Source organism: Dipodomys spectabilis, unplaced genomic scaffold, assembly GCF_019054845.1.
Source record: "Dipodomys spectabilis isolate Male_0828 unplaced genomic scaffold, ASM1905484v1 ptg000783l, whole genome shotgun sequence".
NCBI lineage: Eukaryota > Metazoa > Chordata > Mammalia > Rodentia > Heteromyidae > Dipodomys > Dipodomys spectabilis.
Window position 1 is genome coordinate 4,446,161 of NW_024871460.1, and position 24,180 is coordinate 4,470,340.

General features: G+C 37.2%; 2 non-coding genes across 2 annotated transcripts; one reads left to right on the top strand and one right to left on the bottom strand.

Annotated features, from left to right (window-relative positions):
* Positions 1-2,319: 2,319 nt before the first annotated feature.
* On the bottom strand, positions 2,320-2,426 carry LOC122102497. The gene has a single exon (XR_006146510.1). It is a non-coding gene; the product is annotated as a U6 spliceosomal RNA (small nuclear RNA).
* A 7,413-nt stretch (positions 2,427-9,839) lies between these two features.
* Trnaa-ugc lies at positions 9,840-9,904 on the top strand. Its single transcript has one exon. It is a non-coding gene; the product is annotated as a tRNA-Ala (tRNA).
* Positions 9,905-24,180: the final 14,276 nt, after the last annotated feature.

A 24,180-nucleotide genomic window follows, 5' to 3' on the forward strand; every position in this document is an offset into this window, starting at 1 on the left:
CATCCACAAGTTGTGTAGTTCATTTTCCACATAGTGTCTAGTGAGTACCATTGCTGCATTTGTTCACCCTTTGTCCCATCCTTTCTGTGCCAACACTTTACCCTCCCCCAAACAAATAAACATACCTACAAGACAAAAGGTACAGAAAACAAAAACAGACAAATACAGGTCTCTAGACATTCACAGTGAGATCAAAGGAGGATATTCTTAGGAGAGGTTCACAAAGGCTCAGTATCTTTGGGCATATGATCATGTAAATTAATATTTATCAAAATGAAAGCCAAGAAATGGAAACAAGAATCCCCCTTTTAAAGGTACCCACTTAAGCCAAGGCTTAGCTCAGTCTCTTTTCCTACTTCTCATGTGACAGAGAATCTTTGCTAGAGGCTTCCTGCTGAAGTTTCCAAATTTGTTTGCCTATTTCCTGCTGAGAAAATAGATCTGATAATATCTCCTGCTGCCTGGAATTCTTTGGCTTATTCCAGATCTTCTAAGGGTCAGTGCTTGAAAGCCTAGATTAGTAGCAGTATATTTCCTGTCAGATGCTCTTGCTACAATTAAATGTAATGGTACAGTTTCCTAAGAATCAAAGCTACTAGTAAATAGATTTATATCCCTAAGTAACTATGGAAGGATTTTAGCTAGTAAAAGTATCAAGTTCTACTATAAAATGCATGATATCTTTTGTATGCTTTCCATGTCAACTTTTAAATAGATAAATATTCTCTTTGTTACAAATTCTCTGAAGCTGACTCATTCAAAAATTTTTGAGTGACTTATATGCTACGGGCCCTCTGCTGTTATTGTTTATTCAGAGAAACAATAATGAATCAGATAAATTCTCTATTCTTATGCTCATGAAACTTGAAGTCTAGCACAAGATGTAGAAAAAACAATCAAATACTTAGGAGAGTGTTTTTTATTGAAGCCAAGAAGCCACAGCCAAGTGATGCTCCTTTAGCAAAGAGGCTGCATTATTAAATTCATATATATGTGTGTGCATGTGTTTTAATATTTTATTTTTGAATTAGCATACACATGTCACATGGGACGTTCATTGTGAGATTAAATACATGTACATAGTGCATATTGAACAAACATCCTCTCCAGCATATTCCCATTTTTTGTCTCCTTCTTCCCTCTTTGTTTCCAGCAGCATTTTTCTCTGCTTTATTCCTTTGGTCCCCTTCATTCCTATGTGTTCCCCTTCTTTGCTCCTGCCTGTCCCATGGATTCACTTATAAACACGTATAAAATAGTAATGTTCCATTACTATTACTATTACAATCACGTTCATCATCACTTTAGCCTCTATTCCACAAGTGAGTGAGAACATATAATATTTGGCTCTTTGAGCTTGGTTTGTCTGACTTAACATGATGATCTACAGTTCTATCCTTTTTCCTGTGATATAAATTAATTTTCCTTTATAGTTGCATAATGTTTCATAATATATGTGTATGTGTGTGCTTGTGTGTTATGTGTATGTGTGTATGGAAATTTTTATACATTTATTAATTGTTATGCACCTTGGTTGATTCCACAGTTTGACTATTGTGAACAGATTTTCAATTAAACCCAGGTATCATCCTTATTTATTGGTTTACTCTCCCTTGAATTTACTCAAGGGTAGGGTGGTAAATTCCTTGGTAGGTCTATTTTTAGTTTCTTGAGGAATATCCATATTGATTCCCATTGTGGTTGTACTATTGTGCATTTCCACAAACAGTGATATGACGATTCTTTTTTCATTCATCCTTACCAGCATTGGTTGCTGTTTGTTTTCTTATGATTACCATTATGAGTGGTGTAATATGGAATTTTAGTGTAGTTTTAAAATTTTTATTTCTTTTATGGCTAAGGATTTTGGAAAATTCTTCATGTTTTATTTGCCATGTAATGGACTCGTGTATCTTATTTGCCTTTTGTATTTCTTCTTCTGAGAATTCTGTTCAATTCATTTTGTTTTTAAGCCTGGTTGTATGTTGGTAAACATTATTTTTATCTTTAAGTAGTTGTACAAAGGAGTTGCTATTTAATAAAGCAGTTTATAAATACAATATATATTTTTTCAGTGTTATTCAAATTTATTTTTCTTGTTTTCCAAAATAATTTTGTTATTATTAAGGTGTTATACAGAGGGGTTACCATATCATAAATCAGGAAATGAGTGCATTTCTTCTTTTTGGACAATGTCTCCCCTTCCTTTCTTTTTCCTGCTTCCCCCTTCCATCCCTGAACACTATATAGCTTAATAAATGTCACCCTTTTCAACGTTCTCACTCATCCTTCTCCTACTTTGATTCTTGACTGCATTCTAAAAGTATAGAGCACATCATGAATTTGCCTGTCATTTTTGTGCAGGGGCTACACTAATCTCCTCTTTATTATACCACATTTGGTATATGTGTTGCTGAGATAAGCATATGTATCAAAAACAAAATGAACTGTTGATGGCGACTTATCCTAGGATGTATGGTTTTCATTGCTTGGGTAGAACTCTAACCTTGGGAGTTTTGTCATGTGCAGTGGTATTTGCAATAGTTAGCTATGATGTTGAGGCACCAAAGAACAAGAAAGGACACAAGAGAGAAAGAGTTGGTGGTGGTAATGTAAGTGGGTAGACAAGCAAGGAGTAGGTTGATGACTGAGAGACCTTTCAGGACACTTGAGCCCAGGTATATTTAATTTGTTCTGCTGCAATGAGGAGGGAAACCCTACCCCCTACATTCTTCACTACCAATTATCCCAGTGCATCAATGCCATAAAAATGTGTCCTCTTCTTGAGAAAAAATATCACTCACATTCTCTGAAAACAAAGAGGTACAAAATTGGTCATAATGGACAGGTCACAAGATGGTGATTGTTTGTGTGTAGGGATTTGGGTAGAGTTGTGATTGAAGCAAATTATTTTCTAGCAATTCATAAAATATTTAGAATATTACAGCCATCTATGTGAAATTGGATATACACTATTTCTAAGAGGAAACTGTGACATACACATGCAAAGCAATTTCAGCACTGCTAGGAAGCTGGCAGTAAATAATATAGGTGATTATTTAGAGTTTATGTAATTGCAGTTAATGTAAATGATTATTTACAAAGAGTTGCAAATAGTTGTAAATGATATGAAAGATTATTTGCAACTCTTTGTAAATAATCATTTCCATTATGCTGAATGGTGGGCTCTAGAAAGGAAAATGCTGAGTCTATGTAGCAAAGTGAGATGAGTAAGAGTCTCCTGGGAAAATGTCATGTAGGAGATGTGTGTGTGTGTGTGTGTGTGTGTGTGTGTGTGTGTGTGTGTGTTGCATACAGAGCAAGGAAGTACATTCAAAGGTGAAACAAAGAAAGAACTATACAGAGATGAGACAGGAGAGTTAGCCAAAGCCAGATCATGTGCTCAGTAGAACATGTAACAGGAGTTTGAGCCATGGGACTATTGTAATAAGAAAACAAAGAGGAGAGTAAGGAACAGCCAGCAAGGCAAAGGTTGAAGAGTATTATAAGTTATAAAGAGATGTCTCTGATACTTGTAACCACTTTCAAACACATCTTAAGCAATCCATGCCTATGAAAAAGCCATTATCTTGTTATCTTGCTATTCATCTATGAGTAAAGAGACTAGACTAAGCCATTTATGAAAATCAATGAATGGAGGCTGTTCGTGCAGTCGTTAGTTAGAAACATCGACCCTCGCATGTCACTGGCTGTATCCCAATCTTTAGTGATCATAAGCAGGGTAAGAGATTGTGAGTGACAGAATGCTGTCATTTGCTTGATTTCTATAGCTCTAAAGAATAACAATAATGTTAGCGCCTCAAAACACTTGGGGAAAGTAATGAAAATAGCTCATATACTAAGTGCTTATTATGAGTCATTATTATGATGACCATGTTAGCACATGCTATCATGTATAAAAGTGTGATTTATTGTGTTGTCCCTAAGGGATGTTAAAGTGTCCAATTTAAATGAAGTGTGTTAAGAAACATTGCTCTCAGAATTTCCTAGTAATGGTATATGGAAAGAAGGAATATAGCACACTTGTCCCTAGTATACTCATTAATTTTTTTTGCATCTATTACTGAACATTTACTGAACCTGTCTTTAGGAGACACTGTCCTTCATGCAGAAGGAGCTAAAGTGATGAGTTATAACCAGCTACTTCCTTAAGGCACTAGAAAACTGAAATGTGTATCATTTTAGAATAATAAAAGAAGTACACCCATGTCAAGAATGCCTTTAAAAAGCTAAAAAGAAATGAAGCTAAACTGCACAGTATGATGATGAATGTACAATTAAAGTTCAATAAACAATATGCTTGATGGTAAGGCTTCTCTTTTAAAAACTAACTTCTGGAATTTTTTTTTCTATTGTTAGTACCTGGGAACTCTACTTCTTATAGTCCCTCTAAAGGAAGAAATGATTGACACAAGATTTCTCCCTTGAGAAATAAGCAATAAATCAACTTTCTGACTGGAAGTAATACCATGACAAATTAATCCAAATTAATGAAGTAACAGATACATAAAAATAGATAAATAGATCAGAAGATGAATCATAGGGGAAGAGGACAAAAACAAGCAATTTAACAGCAAATGCATTACAGAAGCAGAGGTGAACTCTTGGCTTTTGTTTATAATGAATTTTGACATTTGTCATAAAGCTACTCCAAAATCTGGAAACACAGATGGCTTACCATTGTGAGAGTAACCTTAAGTAAGACTATACTATCGTATATCTACTCCTATTGCCAAGCGCTCCTCTATTTGGAGACAAACAACTTGACTTATGAATCATTAAACTTCCAGCATCTGATTCCATGTTTATGAAGCAACGTTCTGATTAAGGTTTGGCTCCCATGCACTTTTGCCTACAGGGACTCAATGGGGCTGATTTTATAGAAGTTGAGTATGTCCAGTTCTTATAAAACTGTGCAGTAGCTTCTGATTAAAATTTGGCATCCGGTTTATCTTGACTACATGAAGAAAATAAATTGGTTACATGAACTCTCTAGTTATGTCACACTGATTTCTTATTGAAAATTCAAAAGCTGTTGTTTTATACATTAGTCTCAAAATCTTAGTCTATTTGAATTTCTCCAAAGCTAGATGTGTTCTCATATGATGACAAATTCAGATATATGAGCCAGAAACTTTGAGCTCCAGACACAGAATACCTTCAAGGGAGTGTGTAGCTCATCTTTGCAGAAGTGATATGACATCATTTCACTATTGTGACAAGGAGATGTTTATATAAATTTTCTTTCATCTTTTTAGCCATTCGCCTGATACTGAGTAGAAGCCACTTGCATGATTTATTTGTGAAAGCACAAGGTAATGATCTATAATAAATTGGTTCCTAGCTACAATAATTTAAATAAGATAAAGTATATTTCTCTCAAATAAAATTGTCCCAAAATTAGATGGCTTGCCACCTAAAGGAAAAATTTCCCATTCCACCAGGATGGTGAACAAGTAACCAGGCTTCTATCTAGCCAATCAACATTATCTGTAAAGTCTGCCTCTATTTCTGGATTCATGGGCATTGTTCTTGCTGTTATTATTTCCCCATTCCTGAATAAATAAGAAGAGTAGAAGAGATATGTGTAGAGCATGGAATCAGAAGTTCAATTTTCTTCTTAAGATTCAGTTCCTTCTTTAAGATAATAAGATGTCCTAAGATCTTTGTGAAGATTTAATAATTTAGGTATGTATTTTAGCAAAAGTTTCTGGATATATAACAAGCACTATGCACATTATTATTGACACTTTAATGGCTTTAAATCGGTATAATAATTATTGTTATCTCACATAGTTATGATGACATTCACATCAGAGAAGAGACATGCATCACTGAAGGAAAGGTAATTTGGATGTTAGAATTGTTACTATTATTTTCTGCTTAGAAATCCTATATAATCCAATCTGTCAAAAGTGATATGGTTTATGTATGAGGTTAAAATGACTATTGTCCAAATAATCCTCATATTTGAAGTTGAAATCCATTAAGACTAAGATTTCACTAAGGAAAAGTCACTTTTTCCCCTTTTTCTCTTTGAATTTCTTCTCTTCTTTTCAACACATTGATCTTTGCATCTTACTGATTCATTTCTCTGTCTTTGTATCTATGTATATGTCTCGCTATATACAGGCACACATATTTGCTTTATGAAAGTAGAAATGTGTATTTGGGAATACATGGATGACAGACCTGGTTCTTATGACCACCAAGATGACAAACATAACCCAAGAAAATTGTTCTGGAAGCTCTCAACTTTTTAAAGTAGTTCCAAAATGGCATTTTGGAATTGTATTTTATTTATTGTTGACTCAATGAATATTGAACATCCATAATGAGCCAATATTTGCACTTAGCACCAGAACATCTAGCAATATTATGGCTCTGTTGGAGTGAATATCTGATGAGGCCATTAACAAGAGGATAGTACATGTAAGCCAGGCACTGGTGGCTCATGCCTATAATTGTAGCTACTCAGTAGTCTGAAATCTGAGGATTGCAGTTTGAAGCCAGCCCAAGCAGTAAAGCCTATGAAATTCTTATTTCCGAATAACTACCAATAAGGGAAGTGAAGCTGTAGCTCAAGTGGTGTAGCACTAGCCTTGAGCACAGTAATTCAAAGATAGTGCCCAGGCCTTCAGTGCAAGCCTCCAGACTGGTGCTTGCGCACACACGCACACACACACACACACACACACACACACACACACACACACACAAAGTAACACTGTAATAGTGAACCCTGACACTAATGAGATTCTGTGGAATGCATTGCATTTAGCAATTATAAATAAAGTGTCTATAAACATTTGTACTTTAGGATTTGTGTAAACATGCTTTCAACTCCTTTAGGAGTGTACCAAGGAATGTAACTGCTGGGTTGTATAATAAAGGCATGCTTACTATTGTAAGAAATTGTCATACCATCTTCTAAACAGGATGTAACCATTTTGTATTAACATCAGCACTGAAAAAGATTTTCTCTTCATTCACACCCTAGCAATGCTGCCAATGTTTCTGAATTATGGTCATTCTATTAGCTCTTGATGTAGAAGAAATCTCATTTTCCTTATGACATTTGGATGAGAATCTCTTTCTGTTTCATTTGTTGAGGTGCCTGCTAAAGACTATTTCTTTTTTTTTAACAATTAGTTGTTTAAAGACATATATTTGGAAAGTAATACATGTCAGTTTAAAGTTACTAACAGCCACAAAAATGAGGTAGGGCGAGAACAGGTTGCAATATATTTTCATGTGTTATCAAATGCACCATTTATCTGTCAAGTTCTAAGCAACTGAATGCAAAACATACTGTCATTGAGTTCTGTGCTTGAGAAAAGTTTACCTAAGGAAATCAACCTAGAAGTAAAATGACAGAAATTTAATGGACAATATATTTTTCTTTTTCAGTAACAAAGTGCATCCTGCAGCTCATTTTCTTCGTATAATAGAACAAAAGGCAACCTTTAGCTTTCTCTCTTCTCTTTGGCACAGCAATGTCTGACTACCTTTTCAGGATAACAAAAGCAAGAGTTCAACAAGCGAAGAGATCTTCTAGAAGCCCAATGTATAAGCACCACTTCAGGGGTAAAATACACAAGGGAAGAATACTCTGGCATCATGACTACATGTGGTCACAAAGTGAGTGAACTCCAAAAAACTTCTTTTATTAGTCAAAATAAAATTCTGCATTGAAATATTGCATGACTTCCATAAATCATTGTATCATTTGAAAAATAACAGAGCTGCCTTTTTCTGATTTATGTGAAATTTTGTCTTGATGTTTCTTCCATTTTGAAGAATTTTGGGTCTTTCCTTCATATTTAATATGTAGTAAACTGAAAAATACTGAAAACAATTATTTTTATACTAAGAAAATCTTAATATTGTACAGTGTATATCCTTCTTTTAACAGAAAAATAGAGATTTTTTTGAGATTCTAGGGTATTGCCCCTAATAGGCTTTGCACTTGCTAAGCAAGCACTCTACCATTTGAACTATATCCTCAGCCCAAGAAGCAAATCTAATTCTCTCCAGTCTACCTCTTGAACAGCCAGAATGACCAGAATTAATCTTTCAGAATGGCAACAAAAATTTCTTTTTTGAGAGGAAACACATATACTAGAGTAGGTACAAAAGTAATAATAAAATATGTAAGATGAGAATATTAAGCACAACACAAGGTGATTAATGAGAGTAGAACTGCATATGTGTATTTTCTATGTCTTACCAATTTCCAGAAGCTAAGAAACTTAAAGCAGCATAAACCTATCAGCTCAGATATTTAGTAAGAAGCCCAGACACGAGTTAAAATCTCACCCAACTGAAATCAACAGATGAGTTGCAGTTTGAGTGTCAGCAGGAGCTCAGTGTCTTCGACCTATCTCATTTGTATTGAGAAAGGAATTTCTTTTTGTAATCGAGTGATACAGGTCCTTATGTCTTTGTTAGTTATTGGCGGGAGATAATCCTACTGAAAAGTGCTCATTTGTTTTTCAACATGGATGGACGAATCTGCTTTTGAAGGACTCGGTCAAGGACATCCAGGATAATTTACCTTTGGATTAACTGATTAGGAACTATAAAATAACTTTATCATATAAAATAACTTTATCAAAACAGCAATATTCTGTTATATGTGTAAGTCATGTTTACATACAAAGAGAAGGTATTGTGTTCATCATGGGTCATTTTAGAATTCTGATTAACATCTTAGCTCAACACAGAACAACAACAAATGTGGTAGAAGTTTATTCCACCAGTTAAAAATCCAAGAAATCGCCACTTTCTAGGATTGGACAAGCTTGAAATTGGAGAAACAGTCAGCCATATAATAATTATGGAAAAATCTACCCTGGAAACTAACTTCTCAGTGTTCAAGTACCAAGGGGAGAAGGTAATATGAGGTTGGGGGTGTACAAGTTGAATGAAAATATTTCAGGGTCATGCAGCCTTTAAATTTAAAAATTAATAAAAGGTTTTAATTTTATGATTCATAGGAAATTTAAATTCCAAGTACAAAAATAACTGAACTCATTTAGATACTTCATTGTCATGATTTGGATGTATATTATGGAATAAAACTCTAGCTGGGCACTGGTGGCTTATATCTACAATACTAGCTACTCAGGAGGCTGAGATCTGAGGGTGATTGCTCAAAGCCAGCCTGGGTGGGAAAGTCTGTGAGATTCTTACCTCCTATTAATCACTAAAAAGCTGGAAGTGGAGCTGTGGTTTAAGTGGTAGAGCACTAGCTTTGAGCACAAAAGCTCAGAGGCTGTTCCCAGGCCCTGAGTTCAAGCCCTAGCAAGGGCACACACCAATTCTAAACCTTCTAGTGGCTTTCTATTATTTATTTTATATTTGAAAATATGAAATTCTCACAAAAGGGGAATAAGTATAGAAAGGATAACTGTTATTTAGCTCCCATCGATTGCACAGTGGGCTTCATTGACACGTATGTTTATGCATACATTGACACGTATGTTTATGCATACATTGACACGTATGTTTATGCATACATCGACACGTATGTTTATGCACACATTGACATGTATGTTTATGCATACATTGCATCTCCAGCAGAATCACTCCATCATCTCTTCTTCTCCCTCCCTTTTTCAACCAGTATCAGCAGCTTTCCTTTTTTCCATTTTCATTCATGTGCATAAAGTATTTTTTTTTTTTTTATCATATTGGCCTTCCTTTCCCCCATCTTTGTTTTCCTGCAACTCTAATTAGTATCTATACCTCAGACAGGACCTGTTTCAACTTCAAAATATTTGCTTTCATTAAAAGTGCACATCAGGGGCTGGGAAGGTGGCTCAGTGGTAGAGCGCTTGCCTTGCATGCATGAGGCCCTGGGTTCGATTCCCAAGCACCACATAAGCAAAAAGAAAAAAAGCCGGAAGTGGTGCTGTGGCTCAAGTGGTAGAGCGCTAGCCTTGAGCTGAAGAGCTGAAGGACAGTGCCCAAACCCAGAGTTCAGGTCCCACGACCGGACCCAAAAAAAAAAAAAAAAGTGCACATCAACCACTCAAAGATGCTCACCATGGTATCTCATCCGTGCATATACTGTACTTTAATCAGGGAGTTCATTTGTGAATGTGTGTGTGTGTGTGTGTGTGTGTGTGTGTGCATGTGTATGTGTTCACATATGTTTGTCTCTTGGTCTAGCATCCTCTCTGGAGAAAAACATGCAAAATGTGTGCTTCTAGACCTGGCTTATTTCATTAAAAGATGATCTCCAGATTCATAACTTTTCACTCATGTAGCCCCCAAACCTTACTACTGACCTTGCATTCTACTATAGGCTGCTCTTATTTTCCTTTGGGTAAATAAAAGTCAGAAAACAAACAATAATCACACATTTAAATTTTAATTTTAAATGAAACAGTTTCCATAGCATATTTAATTTTCAGATTTCAAATGCTTTTTTCCCTCAGTGTCTGAGCTTTCTAAACAAGAAAGAAAGCAATCAATGTATTGATGACTTGATCATAGAGCACAACCTTACTATATAATTACCAATTAAATCTATCTACTCACATTTACCTCTTATTTGAGAGAAGGAAAATAGATGTTTAACCTCCATCCATACTCATTACACATATAAATTTGAATCGCTTCATCACGTCTATCATATGATTGATGTCATCACTTTTCATTTTCTAACTTCAATGCAACAGAGGGTGGCCAGTAGAATTTCAGGCTGATATTTTGACTCCAATCCCCTCCCTCTTGTCAAATATAATCCTTTCGCTACCCTGTCAGTGTTCACCAGCACTTTCCCTTGCTGCCATTTAAATTAGTCTAATTAGTGCTTCTACCATAGATTGGAAACTATTCTAGTTAGGCTATTCTTCAAAAATCCTGATTTTTATAGATAAATGAATTAGGTAATATGGTAAATCACAAATATTTGGATTTTCTAGTAATAATGCATTTAATTTCTAGCCTGAACTAAAATCTTTGAATGCTGTTATTAATATTAATAATTATATAATTATTAGCAATGATATTATTATATTCCCTTTTACTATAATTGCTGTTAATATTTTTGGTCTGTCATCTACCTTTAGTAACAGCAGTATGATAGAGAAGATACAAATTATAGGATAAGTATAATTTAATCAGCACTTCAGTGATCAGGTTGGTTAAACACATGGCTAAGTACCAAGAAACATGAGTTGACTCTCTCTTCAAATCCAGTGCTTATTCTCCTCTGACCTGTTTCTTTTCCTTTCTTTTTTAATTTTTCTAACAGCATACTCCTGCTCTGCTGACAAAGTCTTAGCTATTCTCTTGGCTCTTTCCTTAGCTGCATCCTTAGAAAGTCTTTTTGTGAAAATATTAGGAGTTCCTTCTCTGATTTTACCTTGAGAAATCTTTTATTTTCCCTCCCTAGAAAACTTATCTTCCTGTTGTGGGGATGTCTTTCAAGCAGACACTATCACTTCTTCAAAGGCATGTGAAGGCACTGTGCATGAAACCAACATTCAGAACATGCTTAGAAAACTAAATAAAAGATTGATTTTGCTTCCATTTGTGTTGCCTTGAGAAATTTATTTTATAATTCATTCTGCCACTCTATTGTGAGCCATAGGGAAAAAGAAGAGACAACTACCTCTAGCCCTTACTTTCTTTTTGCCTCAATTTTCCTTATGAGAAGAGATGTTGACACTTTTGCTTTTTTTGTATGTGTTCAAGACAGAGACTAGAACTTGGTACCTGACATTGTCCTCATTGGCTAATGCTCCCAACTGAGCCATGGCTCCAACCCTGAAGTTTTTGAATTGAGAAATTGATTCCTTCATAAACTAGAATCAGAAGTATATCTACTAGACTAAAATATATGCAGTACTAACAAGTATAACATTTACTTTATCTCTTATTTAATATATGTCCTCTTGGTTTCTATTATCTAACAGAGAAAGGAAAAGAGAACCAGAGATCCAAAGGTATTTGCTATAATGTGGATAAATTGTATGGTTGATATTTGAATTCAAATCTGATTTCAAAAACTCTTGTGTTAGTAACATGACGTAGGTATGTGCTTCTGAGAGACCCTCAAATTTCTCAGGTTAAAAATGAGAGGACTGCAGTTGGAGGCTAATCCAGGCAGAAGAGTTTACAAAATCCTTTGTCACCATGGCTGAATAACCTGGACATTCCAAGCTTCATAGGAGGGGCCAAGATTGGGGAAATGATGATGTCAGGCAAGCTCAGGTGAAAAAAAATGTCTGCAAGACTCCATCTTCATGGAAAGGAAGCTGGACATGCTGGTGCATGCCTATAAACCCAGTGCAAAAGGGAAGCCTAAAAGGTAGACTGTGGTTTAGACACATGATTCAGCAAGAAAGAAGACATTATCCTAAAAATAACCAATGCAAAGCAGAACTGAAGCATTGCTCCCCTCTATCACATCACCTTAGTGAGCACTAGGACCTGAGTTCAAATTCTATACAGTCAAAAAGAAAAAGAAAATGTAGATACGGGATGTCTGTAAGGTCTGCCCCAAGCCACACAGGCCCTGTGCAGACACCTTCCTACCTCTTGGCTATGTTTCCACCCAGTATCTGTGTTATAGGTGACCAGCTAGGTCACATCCTGGGCCACCTCTGGTCATGCCTCCCATCTGACCTTAGGAAGGTCCCAGGCCCTGAGGTCACATTAGAATCCAGTGTAGCCACACCTTTCCCCCACCTGGCCACACTTCTTCCTGTCCCTGGCCTAGATAAGTCCGGGCCCAGGGGTGGATCTCTCCTTTTTTCAACCATGCCTCTCCACCATGCACAGCAGGGGCAGCAGTTCGGTAAATAAACTTCTTTTCCTGCCTGAATAGCACATGGTGTTCTCTTCATCGGCTACCTAATAAAACCTACCTACTTAATATACCTTAAAATGTCTATAATGGCTACTTTCCCATTTTCAAATGTCTAGTCATCTCTTACATATGTTGGACATATTGCATAAAATAGTTAACAGAAGAAATAATGAATTAGAAACTGATTAGAAACACAATTCTATGGTGGTGTCTCAGTCATACTTTTTACTCCAGTGCTAAAGACTTAGAAGAAAATGTTTTAAGGAAGAAAGGTATTTTTTAAATTAGCACTGATGTTTTGTCCTCAAAGCACTGTAGAACATCATGGTGGAGAGGGTATGATAGAGTGAAGGACATGCTTGGAGCTACTTGACACATGGCAGTTAGAAACCAAAGAGAACTGAGAAAAGACAAAGAGGCCAGGGCAAAATATATCCTTCAAAGATGTGTCCCCCCTCCCCAGTCACCTACTTGTTTCAACCGCACACCAAGGCCCACCTTCTACTTTCCATCACCTCCCCCCCTCACATCCTCAAATCATTAATCCATCAATGGATCAATCCATTGATTAGATCAAAGCCATCATGATCCAATCATCTCTAAACAACATTAGTATCCTAACCCACAGGAGCCTTGGAGAGAATACTTTGTATTTGAATGATAAAATATTGGACACAAAGAAGGTTTTTGGGAGGGAGGAATCTGGAATAAGTTCTTTGAAGGATGATCTTTAAACTCACATTTGAAGACGATAGAACTAACCAAAGCAGGAGGTGGGGCAAGTCTCCATAGAGAAATCCTCCCAGAGAAAATAGCAAGAACAGATGCTAGTGGCCCAGGAAGCCTGGCCTTTGGTGGAGCAGAATAATGCCAACCAATGTGGAAGCAGTTGAGAGGCAAAAGTCTCATGGCAAGATCTTCCTTTACCACATAGTTGTTCTGTGGTTCAAAGTTAAAGTGAGGAAGGCTAGCCAATATAAAGTACTTTGTGAATTACAAAGCACTATGTTCATGTTTGTGGGAATTCTGTTGGTTTTCTATTTTAACAGGCCATAACATTTCTTCCAAACTATTCTTAAAGTCTTCCCATAAAGTAGAATCTATGCATTGCGTGAAATTGGGGGTTCAGACTAGCTTCTGTTTCAACATGAACAAAACTGGAGACGATTCTCCACAGAAGTTAGTTTAATTTCTTTGCAGAAAATGTTTTAGAAATTTACAAATACACAACTGGCTCCTTTTAAAGAAACTGCTCTCAGAGTGACAATAAGCACACACTTGATTAATCATACTTTTTGATTTCCCAAGGCACATATTGGGTGAAAAAGGGAGAGCCACAGAATGCCAGAGTGAATTAAAGGCTAGAGGACACAAGTGAATGATGCTCCCCGAAAGAGAAGAAGGAATCCTATACACTGGTCACTGGAGCGGAGGAATGAGCCACTTTTCAGCTCCTTCAGTCAAAGCAAATCCTTCTGTTAGATTCCTGCCCATCATCTTTCCTGGTTTTCTTTCTAGTTGGCTCTGTCCATGCCCTACTGCTAGAGAAGATTGTAAGGACTGAGGCCCATTTCTTTCAACAGTAAAGCTATTTTCTTTCACCCTGTGCATCTAAGCACAATAGTTTACTGAATATAGGCAGTGAATAAATGTATAAAGCTTTGAAGACCATGGGTTTGATCACCTTGTGTTTAGGTGAGTAGTTACGTTATTATCAATGCTTGATGTCTCTTATAAATACTATTATTTGCTGGTTAACCAGGTCCTCAAAGAAAGCAGCATGGTTTATAGTGATATGCATCAGCAAGGGCAATGGCACTGCCTACTACATGTCATTTTTTTGCCTGATGAGGCATTATGAAACATTCAGATCCTGAGCTGTGAGACCTTGCACCAGTAAACACACTTCTGATACCAAAACTAAATGTCTTAACATTAGAATAAAAATGAAGTGGGCCCTGAAAGGGGACTGGAGCTGGTACAACTCCATTCTAGGTTTTGCCTTTGTTTTAGGGATTTTAGACTACCTTTTTGATTGACCTTTAAGAGGTGACTAAAAACCTTTAAACAATGTTCAAATTAGAAAAACAACCTTGATCACAGGGTCACATCTTGGCTCCAACAAGCCTAGTTTCCAGAATAAAAAAAAATGCATCTGGTCCCCAGCCCCTTAACAACCTAACCCACACCTCATTGTTCCTGTTAAAGACTGACCAATAAAGCAGATTGGTTGTAATCTTGCTCAACTGGCAATACCACCTGCCTACAGTAAACCCCACCTTTTGCCCACCAAATTTGCATGCCATTTTAAACCAAAGTGATAGGCTGGTTTCAATAGCCATTATGAGACAAACTGTAACCTCATTGGCCACCTGCGTGTGGTCTGGTATGACTGTACAATCCTTTGTGTGTGTCACAATCCCATTGGTCACCTGCGCATGACTGGGCTTGACCTCATGAATTTCGCATTTGGGCCAACCAGGGTTGCAGTATCAGCTCCCAAGCCTGTGCTGCTGCCCTGGCCAGTCAGTGTAGGAACTCTCTTAATAAAGTTGCTTTTAGTTAAACAAGTTTGTTGCGGTGGTCTCTGTCACTCTGGACGACTAGGTGGGCTTGCCTGCTTGAGTAGGGGGTCTTCCTACTACAAAAATACAACATAGTACTCAAGAGATAAATATAATAAGGAAGTTTGCCCTTTCATAATGGAACTAACACTTTCTAATTAAAGTTCATGTTGTTTTTACTGTTAGGGACAATTTTGTTACCGAAAATGAAAATAGGAGAAGCAAGAATTAAAAAGGTAAAAGAAAAAAAATCACAAAGTTGGAAAAAATTAAGTCACAGCTTAGATCTAGAACTCTCTGGGAAATAAACTCTTATGTCTAGTCTCTAACTACTCCGAGACAGCTTTCTTATATGAGAGATACAAAGATTGACTATTCTTAGAAATACTATGGGCACATGAATGAATTCATCCTGTTTCTGTAGCATTTGGTATTTTGCAAAAATCTCTTCCTCATCTGTACTCCTGGTTCTCTTCAAACGAGGATTAGATTATTAAAGTGCAGGAATGTTAGGAAAGATGTTCTATGGTTCTAAGGTGACAGGATCATACCTTAACCCAGGGCTCAGTGCTGTGGCCCAGTAGTGCAAAGTAACACAATAAAAAAATCTCTTGTTATGGAACCAGCAAAGTTCAATGTGTCCAACCAAACTGAAAGTACACACCACAGAAAAAAGAACTGTAAGCTCTTTGAGGGATGAAGACAGTTGAAGGCAGAAAAGGGCAAGGTTAATCCCTAAGCTTGTTAGTTCCATGGCTTATCTCTATACCTCTGCTTCTCTTCAACCACTAGCCACTCTACCTCCCCCATGCCTACTACCCTCAGCTCTACATCCCTAGGTCCCCAACTCTGCATCTATTTAACTCACCACTTTTTTCTCCTTACCTTATATAACTGCTACTTCTAAGGCCCTTGACAATTTATAGACTATTGACCTTGCTCAGCACAGTTCTTTACCAAACAATACACACAAAGACAAGAAGACCAAAAGCTACTGTCAACATCATTGATGTTGAAAGTAAGCTGCTAGAATTAAGGGTCATGCAACAAAACTTTAAACTCCTATCACAAGGCCACTGAGAAAGCAAAATAGTAATGTGAGCAATTAGGGAATCAGGAATTCTAAAACTGTACCTAAGAAACTGGTGAATTTGTACTTCTGTTATTTGTCAGGATAGGAAATCTTCATTCATTCACATATTCATGCATTTATTCAGTCCTTCACTAACAGACCCTAAGGATGTGTCAAGTTATGTGTGCGGATCTTTGAGATGAAAATCCCTATGTAAAGTAGAGGGAGAATGGATACAGTGAGCATACATTACATGGGCTGTTATTCCTTTCCTCTCATGTGGCAGGACTCATGAGTTGCTTACAATAGTCTTACTTTCACAAACCATCTCCGCATAGTGTAACCAATTCCAGGTTTTAGAGTTGGCATGAACAGCAAGCACTTTTTTTCCTATTGTCACTGCAGAAATATGCATGAATAGATCTTTGTGTTAGTACACTGCATTTGACATCCATGGGATGCCAGGTTTCTGCTACATGAATGTCCGTATCCAGCAAAGAGAACTTCTGTCATCCATCTTAGACTCAATGTACACAATGCTTTCTACCTCCAGTATCGCTCCTGATAGTTCCAGGGCTCTTCAAATTGGAAGATATACAAGTAAATTTGGGAATGAGTTGCATAATAATTAAAGACAAACTTTGTACTCCTTAGGGGAAGATTAAAATCCCTTTCCCCTGGAACTTCCTTCAGTGAGGATTGATGGAGTCCACTTCATGCCAGCCACTCAAATGTGGGAATAATGAGAAATAATTTTTTGCTTTAATTTGCTGGTGAGACACATGTAATTTTTTTTAAAAAAATGTAATTGAGTGGTGACAGACAAATGTTCATTTCCAGGAAAATCTACAGAAAAATCATTGTTTGCCTGACAGCTGTGTCTTGAAGGTAAGCAGAGGGTGATGATCTGAGAAGATGGAAATGAGCTTTCTAAGAAAAGGAAGCACATGAAAAGCATGCTCACTCTTAAAAAAATAAAAAACTTCAGATCAAGTTCATGAACACATTTGAATGCTAAGTTCATAATATTCATAATAATATTCATAAAATGGCAAATGATCTCCTGACTTGTTTATTAATATTATTTCCTGACTGATATCTAATATGACTAAATTGGAACAATTGGATCCTGCCAGTAAATGAAACAGTTTATCAGTGTGGACTTTTTTATGATATTACGGAAGGCAAAAGAGGAGAGATGAAGGCAAGGAAGTAGGAAGGAAAGGAGGGAAACAGAGAAGAAGGAAGACAAAAGACAAAGGAGGAAGACCAAGAAAAGTCATCATTGAAAGGAGAGAAAGTAAAGGGGAAAGAAGAAAGTATAAAGTAAAAATCATTTGGGTTCACTGCCAACAAGAGTTAGGAAAGTTGATTTCTTAAGATAAACTGAAGTAAAACAAAATACACTCCATATGTTGAAACTGTATACTTAGTATGAGATAAACAAAAACATGCTTGTTGAATAGCTGCCATAATTAAAAAGAAATTTCAAAAAAGAGGAAACCCATCTGGGAATAGGTACATATTTAAACACACATGCATGCACACACACGCATGTATACACACAGAGAAATGCAATGTGATCCCAAATGTACAAGTTTTTCTCCTTTTTGTATTTATCTTTAAGTAGTAGTCAAAGGAGTTGCATTTAACAAAGCAGTCAATGAATATGATGTGTCTTGATCAATGTCATCCTTTTCATAACTCTCCCCAATCTTGGTTTTCTTAACTAAGTAAACTTACTTATTACAATAGTACATTGCAGCCTACTTTGCCCAAAGCACCCTGCGCTTTAGTTCCAAATCAGAGTCCTACATGGTTATTTAACATTGCTGAGAATCAAAAAGATCTTTCCAAATTCTCTCCTTTACCCTAACTTTATTCGAGGTGCTATGAATACAACTAAATGATACACACTAACTTCCCTACCCTCAATAGCCAACTTGAATATTGCCTGCTTCTAGTAGTATGTCTGGCCTCCTGGAGTAGATAAAATGTCTTCTATAGAAATTTTGAGCAGCAAATTTCTAACTGAAGCTAGAAGGAAAAGTTTAGGAGGGTTAGAGGTCTCACCTCTGGATGAACACTAGGCACATGGTATACCTAGCATATAACTATATTTGTTAGACAGAGGTTTCCTCTGTGGAAGAAGATGACTCTTCCCTATAATAACCTGATGGGAAAAGCATCTGAGAGCACAGGCTTATGATTGAAGGAGGTTCCATCTTGGCAGCTATGTAGTATTGATACTATTGTATTGATATTGTTAATTCTCCTCTGTAGGCCACAGTTTATCCAAAGATGAGAATTACATGAAGTGATTAGAAACCAAAGTGACTGAAAAGTCATAAAGTGATTTTTAAACTAATACTAGGAAGTCTCTTTTCAAGTGAAATCTTGTTAAGGTCACAATTTATACAATGAATGCTGTAAGAGGTGTAGAAAGGAGGCTGAATTCCACTGATGTGTCTCTACCAAAAGTCTTTTAGAATTCTGGAAACAGATTTAAAGCTCCTTGCTGAGAGAGTAGTCTACATTTTATATGCATTCACAAAGAAGATTAGACATAAATATACAAAGAAAGAGAAGATATGGAAAAGCCTTTTAGAAAATAAAAAGAAGCTAAGGAAGGAATTGGTAAGGAAAGACAAGGACCTTGGACAAAATTTGCTATGGATACAGAAAAGTATCTCTGATTACTCTCCAAATATTTGCTTTGTAATCATGTCAATTCTAAATTAAATGCTCTCATCCAGATACTTGTGGCTCATGCCTATAAAACTAGCTACTCAGGAGGCTGAGATCTGAGGATTATGGTTTAAAGTCAGCTCCCTGCAGAAAAGTCCATGAGGTTTTTATCTCCAATTAACCACCAGAAAACCAGAGGTTGTGCTTTGGCTCAGAGTGATAGAGTGCAAACAAAAAGAGCTCAGGGGCAAGTGCCCAGGCCTTAAGTCTGAGTCTTATGACAAACAGAATAAAAAGTAAGTAAAGAAAAATAAAATAGATCAAGTGTTCACATACCTCTACAAGAATATTGTTTTTTAAAAAACATTGTTTTGAGCTAGGCACCTATAGCTCATGCCTATAATCCTAGATGCTCAGGAGGCTGAGATCTGAGGATCATGGTTCAAAGCCAGCTGGGGCATGAAAATAATAAATGACTCAGAAAACCAGAAATGGCGCTGTGGTTCAAGTGGTAGAGTGCTAGCCTTGAGCTGAAGAGCTCAGGGACAGCGCCCAGGTCCAGAGTTCAAACCCTACAACCAACCAAAAAAAATTGTTTTGTATTATATAAATATGATCACAGAAGTTACTATCTTGAAGGAGAGACCGAGTGTGGAAGATGACATGTGAATTTCAGCTGATGGGCCACAAGGAGAAACAGTCTTGTAAAACCTCTTTCTCACCTGTACTCCCAGTGTCTAAAATTACTTCTATCCTTACGCTTCCTTAAACATTTCCTCCAGCCATTATGAACACTTGTATTCCGCATGGCATACATCATCTCAGAATAAACTTCTCTTTACTACATGCAGACCCTTCAGCTTGACATACCTATCCCTGTCTTCAACTCCTATTCTTTACAAAAATAACCTAAGCTTATCATTTTCAGGAAGCCTCTGCAGAGCCTTCAGTTCCAATTACCTTTACTTGTTCCTATGTCTTTGTGCCTTGGATAAACTGATGTTGAATTGAAAGCTATTTTATCAATTGCTATTTATTTTCAAATATTTGAGGGCAGTCTTGTTTGCTTTTACCCACTGATTCTCACCATTGTGATTTCCAGAGAATAGATATTGATCAGTCTTTAACTGAATGAGTAAGTGTGTGAAAGTATCTGTTTCAAAGAATTCTGAAATTTTAGGATAATCTCAGATATATATAAAGAGGGGAGTAATTAAACAATGCTTTTGTTATCTTTAAGTAGTTGTATTCAGGAATTGTCACCAAACAAAGCAGTTTATGAATACAATATGTGGCTTAGTGGTAGAGTGCTTGTCTTGCATGCATGAAGCCCTAGGTTCAATTTCTCAGTACCACATACACAGAAAAAGCTGGAAAGGCACTGTGTAGAGCACTAGCCTTGAACAAAGAAGCTCAGGGACAATGCCCAGGCTCTGAGTTCAAACCCCAGGACTGGCAAAAACAACAAAACAAAACAATACATCTTGATCACTGTCACCCCTTTCAACATTGCCTCCCATCCCTACATTCCCACATTTTTCATAATTGTATAGTATATACATTGAATTCTTGATTGCATTCTTCCTTCTCTTCATTCATGTGCCCCTCTCCCTTGGCACAACCCCTACTCATTTCAAGGACTCATTTCTTGGTGTTCATTTTGTTGAGCTTTGCCTTTGCCTTTCTAAAGATTTACACTATTTGAGTTCTCCCTTGAGTCTACCACATTTCAGTTAATATATTTGTAAACACACACCACTCAGTATATTCGCTTATAAGTATATAAGCTAATGTTAGCTTTCACATATGAAGGAATACATTCAACCTTTGTCTCTCTGTGCCTGACTTACTTCACTTAATATGACTTTTTCCAGGTCTTTCTATTTCTCTACAATTGATACAACATCATTCTTTCTAATGGATGAATAAAATTGGAGGAAGGAAAGAAAGAAAAAGAAAAGGAGAGAGAAAGGAGGGAGGAAAGGTTGGAAGGAAAAAGAAAACAGAAAGAAAGAAAGAAAGAAAGAAAGAAAGAAAGAAAGAAAGAAAGAAAGAAAGAAAGAAAAGAAAAAAGAAAGAAAGAGAAGAAAGAAAGAAAGAGAAGAAAGAAAAAGATAAAGCTTGGTCCCATTAATATATTTTGACTCTAGAGAACATAAATTAAATATTGCTTAGGCTTAATATAATCTAATACAATTATATATAGCTTAGTCCATTCATCCATTAAGGGTCATCTGGGCTGATTCCATACCTTGGCTATGGTGAATAGTGCTTCAGTGAACAAGGTTGTGCTGGTGGCTTCACTGTATCCTGGTTTGTAATTTTTTGGCTAAAATGCTCAGGAGTAGTATTGCTAGAGAGTAGTTGTATGTTTAGTTTTTTGTACAACCTCTATATTGCTTCCCAGAGTGGTTTAATAAGTTTACATTTTTACCAACAGTGTATTAGGGTTCATTTTTTTTTACAACATCCTCACCAGAATCTGTTATTTTTTGTTTTCTTTATAATGATCATTCAAACTGGGGTAAGATGGAATCTCAGTGTTGAAAATAATCAAATAGAGAAAAGAAAAGAAAAGGATGTAAAAAGAAAGAAGGAAAGAGGAATGAGGGAGGAAGGGAAGGAAAGAAGAACAGAAAAAAGAAAGAAGAGCTTGAAATAGGGAGGGAGGGGGAGAATGCAGTAGGAAGGGAGGGAAAAAGCAAAAAAGATAGGAAGAAGGAAGAAAGGGAGAAAGAAAGGTGAGAGGAAGAGAAAGAGAGAAGGGGAGAGTAATAAAGGAAGAAATGAGAGAGGCAAGAAAGGAAGGAAGGAAGGAAGGAAGGAAGAAAGAAAGAAAGAAAGAAAGAAAGAAAGAAAGAAAGAAAGAAAGAAAGAAAGAAAAAGTAAGAAGAAGAAGGGAAGGAGGGAGAGAAAGGAAGAAGAGAGGAACAAATGGAAGAAAGAAGGAAGGAGAGGAAAGAAGGAAGGAGATGAAAGAAAAAGTAGAAAGAAGGAAGAGAAAGAAGGAAGGAAGAAAAACATAGAATGCAATTGTACATGCATTAATATATTTTGACTCTAGAGAACACAAACCAATTTTTTTTAGATTAGTACAGTCTGATACAGTTCTGACATAATTACACAGGAGACAAGGATTACAGTATGTGTATGTTCCAAGCATACTTTTAATTTGGAACCTTTGGCAGAAAGTCTTAATTTAAATAAATAAAAGCTTATCTTTTTGATTAATTTCCAAGAAAAGCTGTTGGGAACAAAAACCCTCCTTCTTCGTGCACCAGGCAATGAACCTTGAGTTCACCTGTGTATCCTAATTAGGTTGAGATTCCTCAGGAGTTTCACTGAGCATTTTTTGGAAGTGAAGCATACTTTTTGGGTATCCGTTTGAGGAGTCTCCCTCACTGCCTCAATCAGTTTATCAATTATTTCTTCATACCACATGTTTTTCTCCTCTGAGAATTCTGCCAAATGAGGATTTCTTCAAAACCTTACACTCTCCACTAACTTTATCATTATTTTCTTAATCGACATCCGAATGGTGTGCTGTCTGATCACATGTCTTAAGATTCAATATTTTTCTTTCTGCAAATTGTGACAATGCCTCTCCTCTGTTAGAATGGCAGGACAAGTGGATTTCTGCTCAGCTTTTAGATAAGAAAATATAGACTTATAGTATGACTTAGGGAAGAATGGATAATGGAAATACATGGAATGGGACCTTGAACCTTAATGTTTATGTCTAGTTAAGAGCTAATTAATTATATCAATGGTTAATGGACTTTCAAGAAACAGCATTTGCCCTTTCAGATATTTATTCAACATCAATTATTTTCAGATGTTATGTCTGGTATTGATATTTTGTTAGTAAACAAGACATAGCTCTTCTCTTACTGAGTTTATATAGTAAACAATTTTAGTACTTACTGACTCACCTAGAAAATAAGTTAGGAGGAGTTCCGGGAAGATGGCGGAGGAGAAGCTGGAATCTGAACAAGCTCTTGCATAGAAAACAGTTTCAGAGTTCCAGTGAACAGTCCCAAGCCAGAGAATCACACCAAGTGTGCCATCACAGGACAGAGAGTTAGTCAAGAGAGGGGAAGCCAAGCAGACACATCTGAGCAGCTGCCGCTGCGGCGGCAGGGTCGCAGCGGCGACCACCGCCGCGGAGGCATACCTGAGACGCAGTCCGGGACGAAGGAGCCAGACGCAGCGGACGAGCGGATTCTACTCAACACCAGCAAGAACCGACAAGGAGCGGACAACTTCATCCTGCACTTTGCAGACCAGAGACGACCCGAGATCCAAGACTCCGCGTGAGTAGAAGCCCCACTTCCTCACTCCTCTGGGAGCAGAGGAGGGAAGGCCACCCCTCCCCCCCCCCAGCACCGGTGATCTCCATCTTGGATACCGACAAAGCTCGGAGGAGCGGTTAGCTCCAGCTCAGGCCTTGGAATAGAGCTAGTCATTTGGCAGGTCACAGGAACTTGGCGGCGAGGTGACCTCACAGACTCAGTTCCATCCAGGGAGGGGTCGCCCAGCTCAGGCACCAGCCACTGGAGTGGCTCTCCTCGCTGGGTGGCCAGAGCCAGAGGCTGCCCCTCCCTCTAGCAGCCACCACAATCAATTGAAAAACAGAAACCCTGAGAATGGCTCCAGGCTGGGTGCTGTGAGTTTTTTTTCACAAAATAGCCCCAGGGAAAAGCTACTGTTCGTTGAAAGGCCTCAACTCTACCCAGAACCTAGCCTCATCACTGCATCCCCCTCTTTTGTGATTCTCAAAGCAGATCACCCTCCCAGTAAACTAACCTGGGAGGGGGATCTCAAAATCTTGGGTAAAGCAGAGCATTTTCCTGCCTGTTCCAACAAACTGACTTAAGAAACCAATCAAGCCACAGGACCTCAAGCTGACCAGAGACTCCAACCAGACTCTGGTTACAGACAAAAGGGAGATACAGGACACTTCCCACCCCTCCCAAAAAAAAAAAAAAAAATCAAAGAACTTTTTTTTT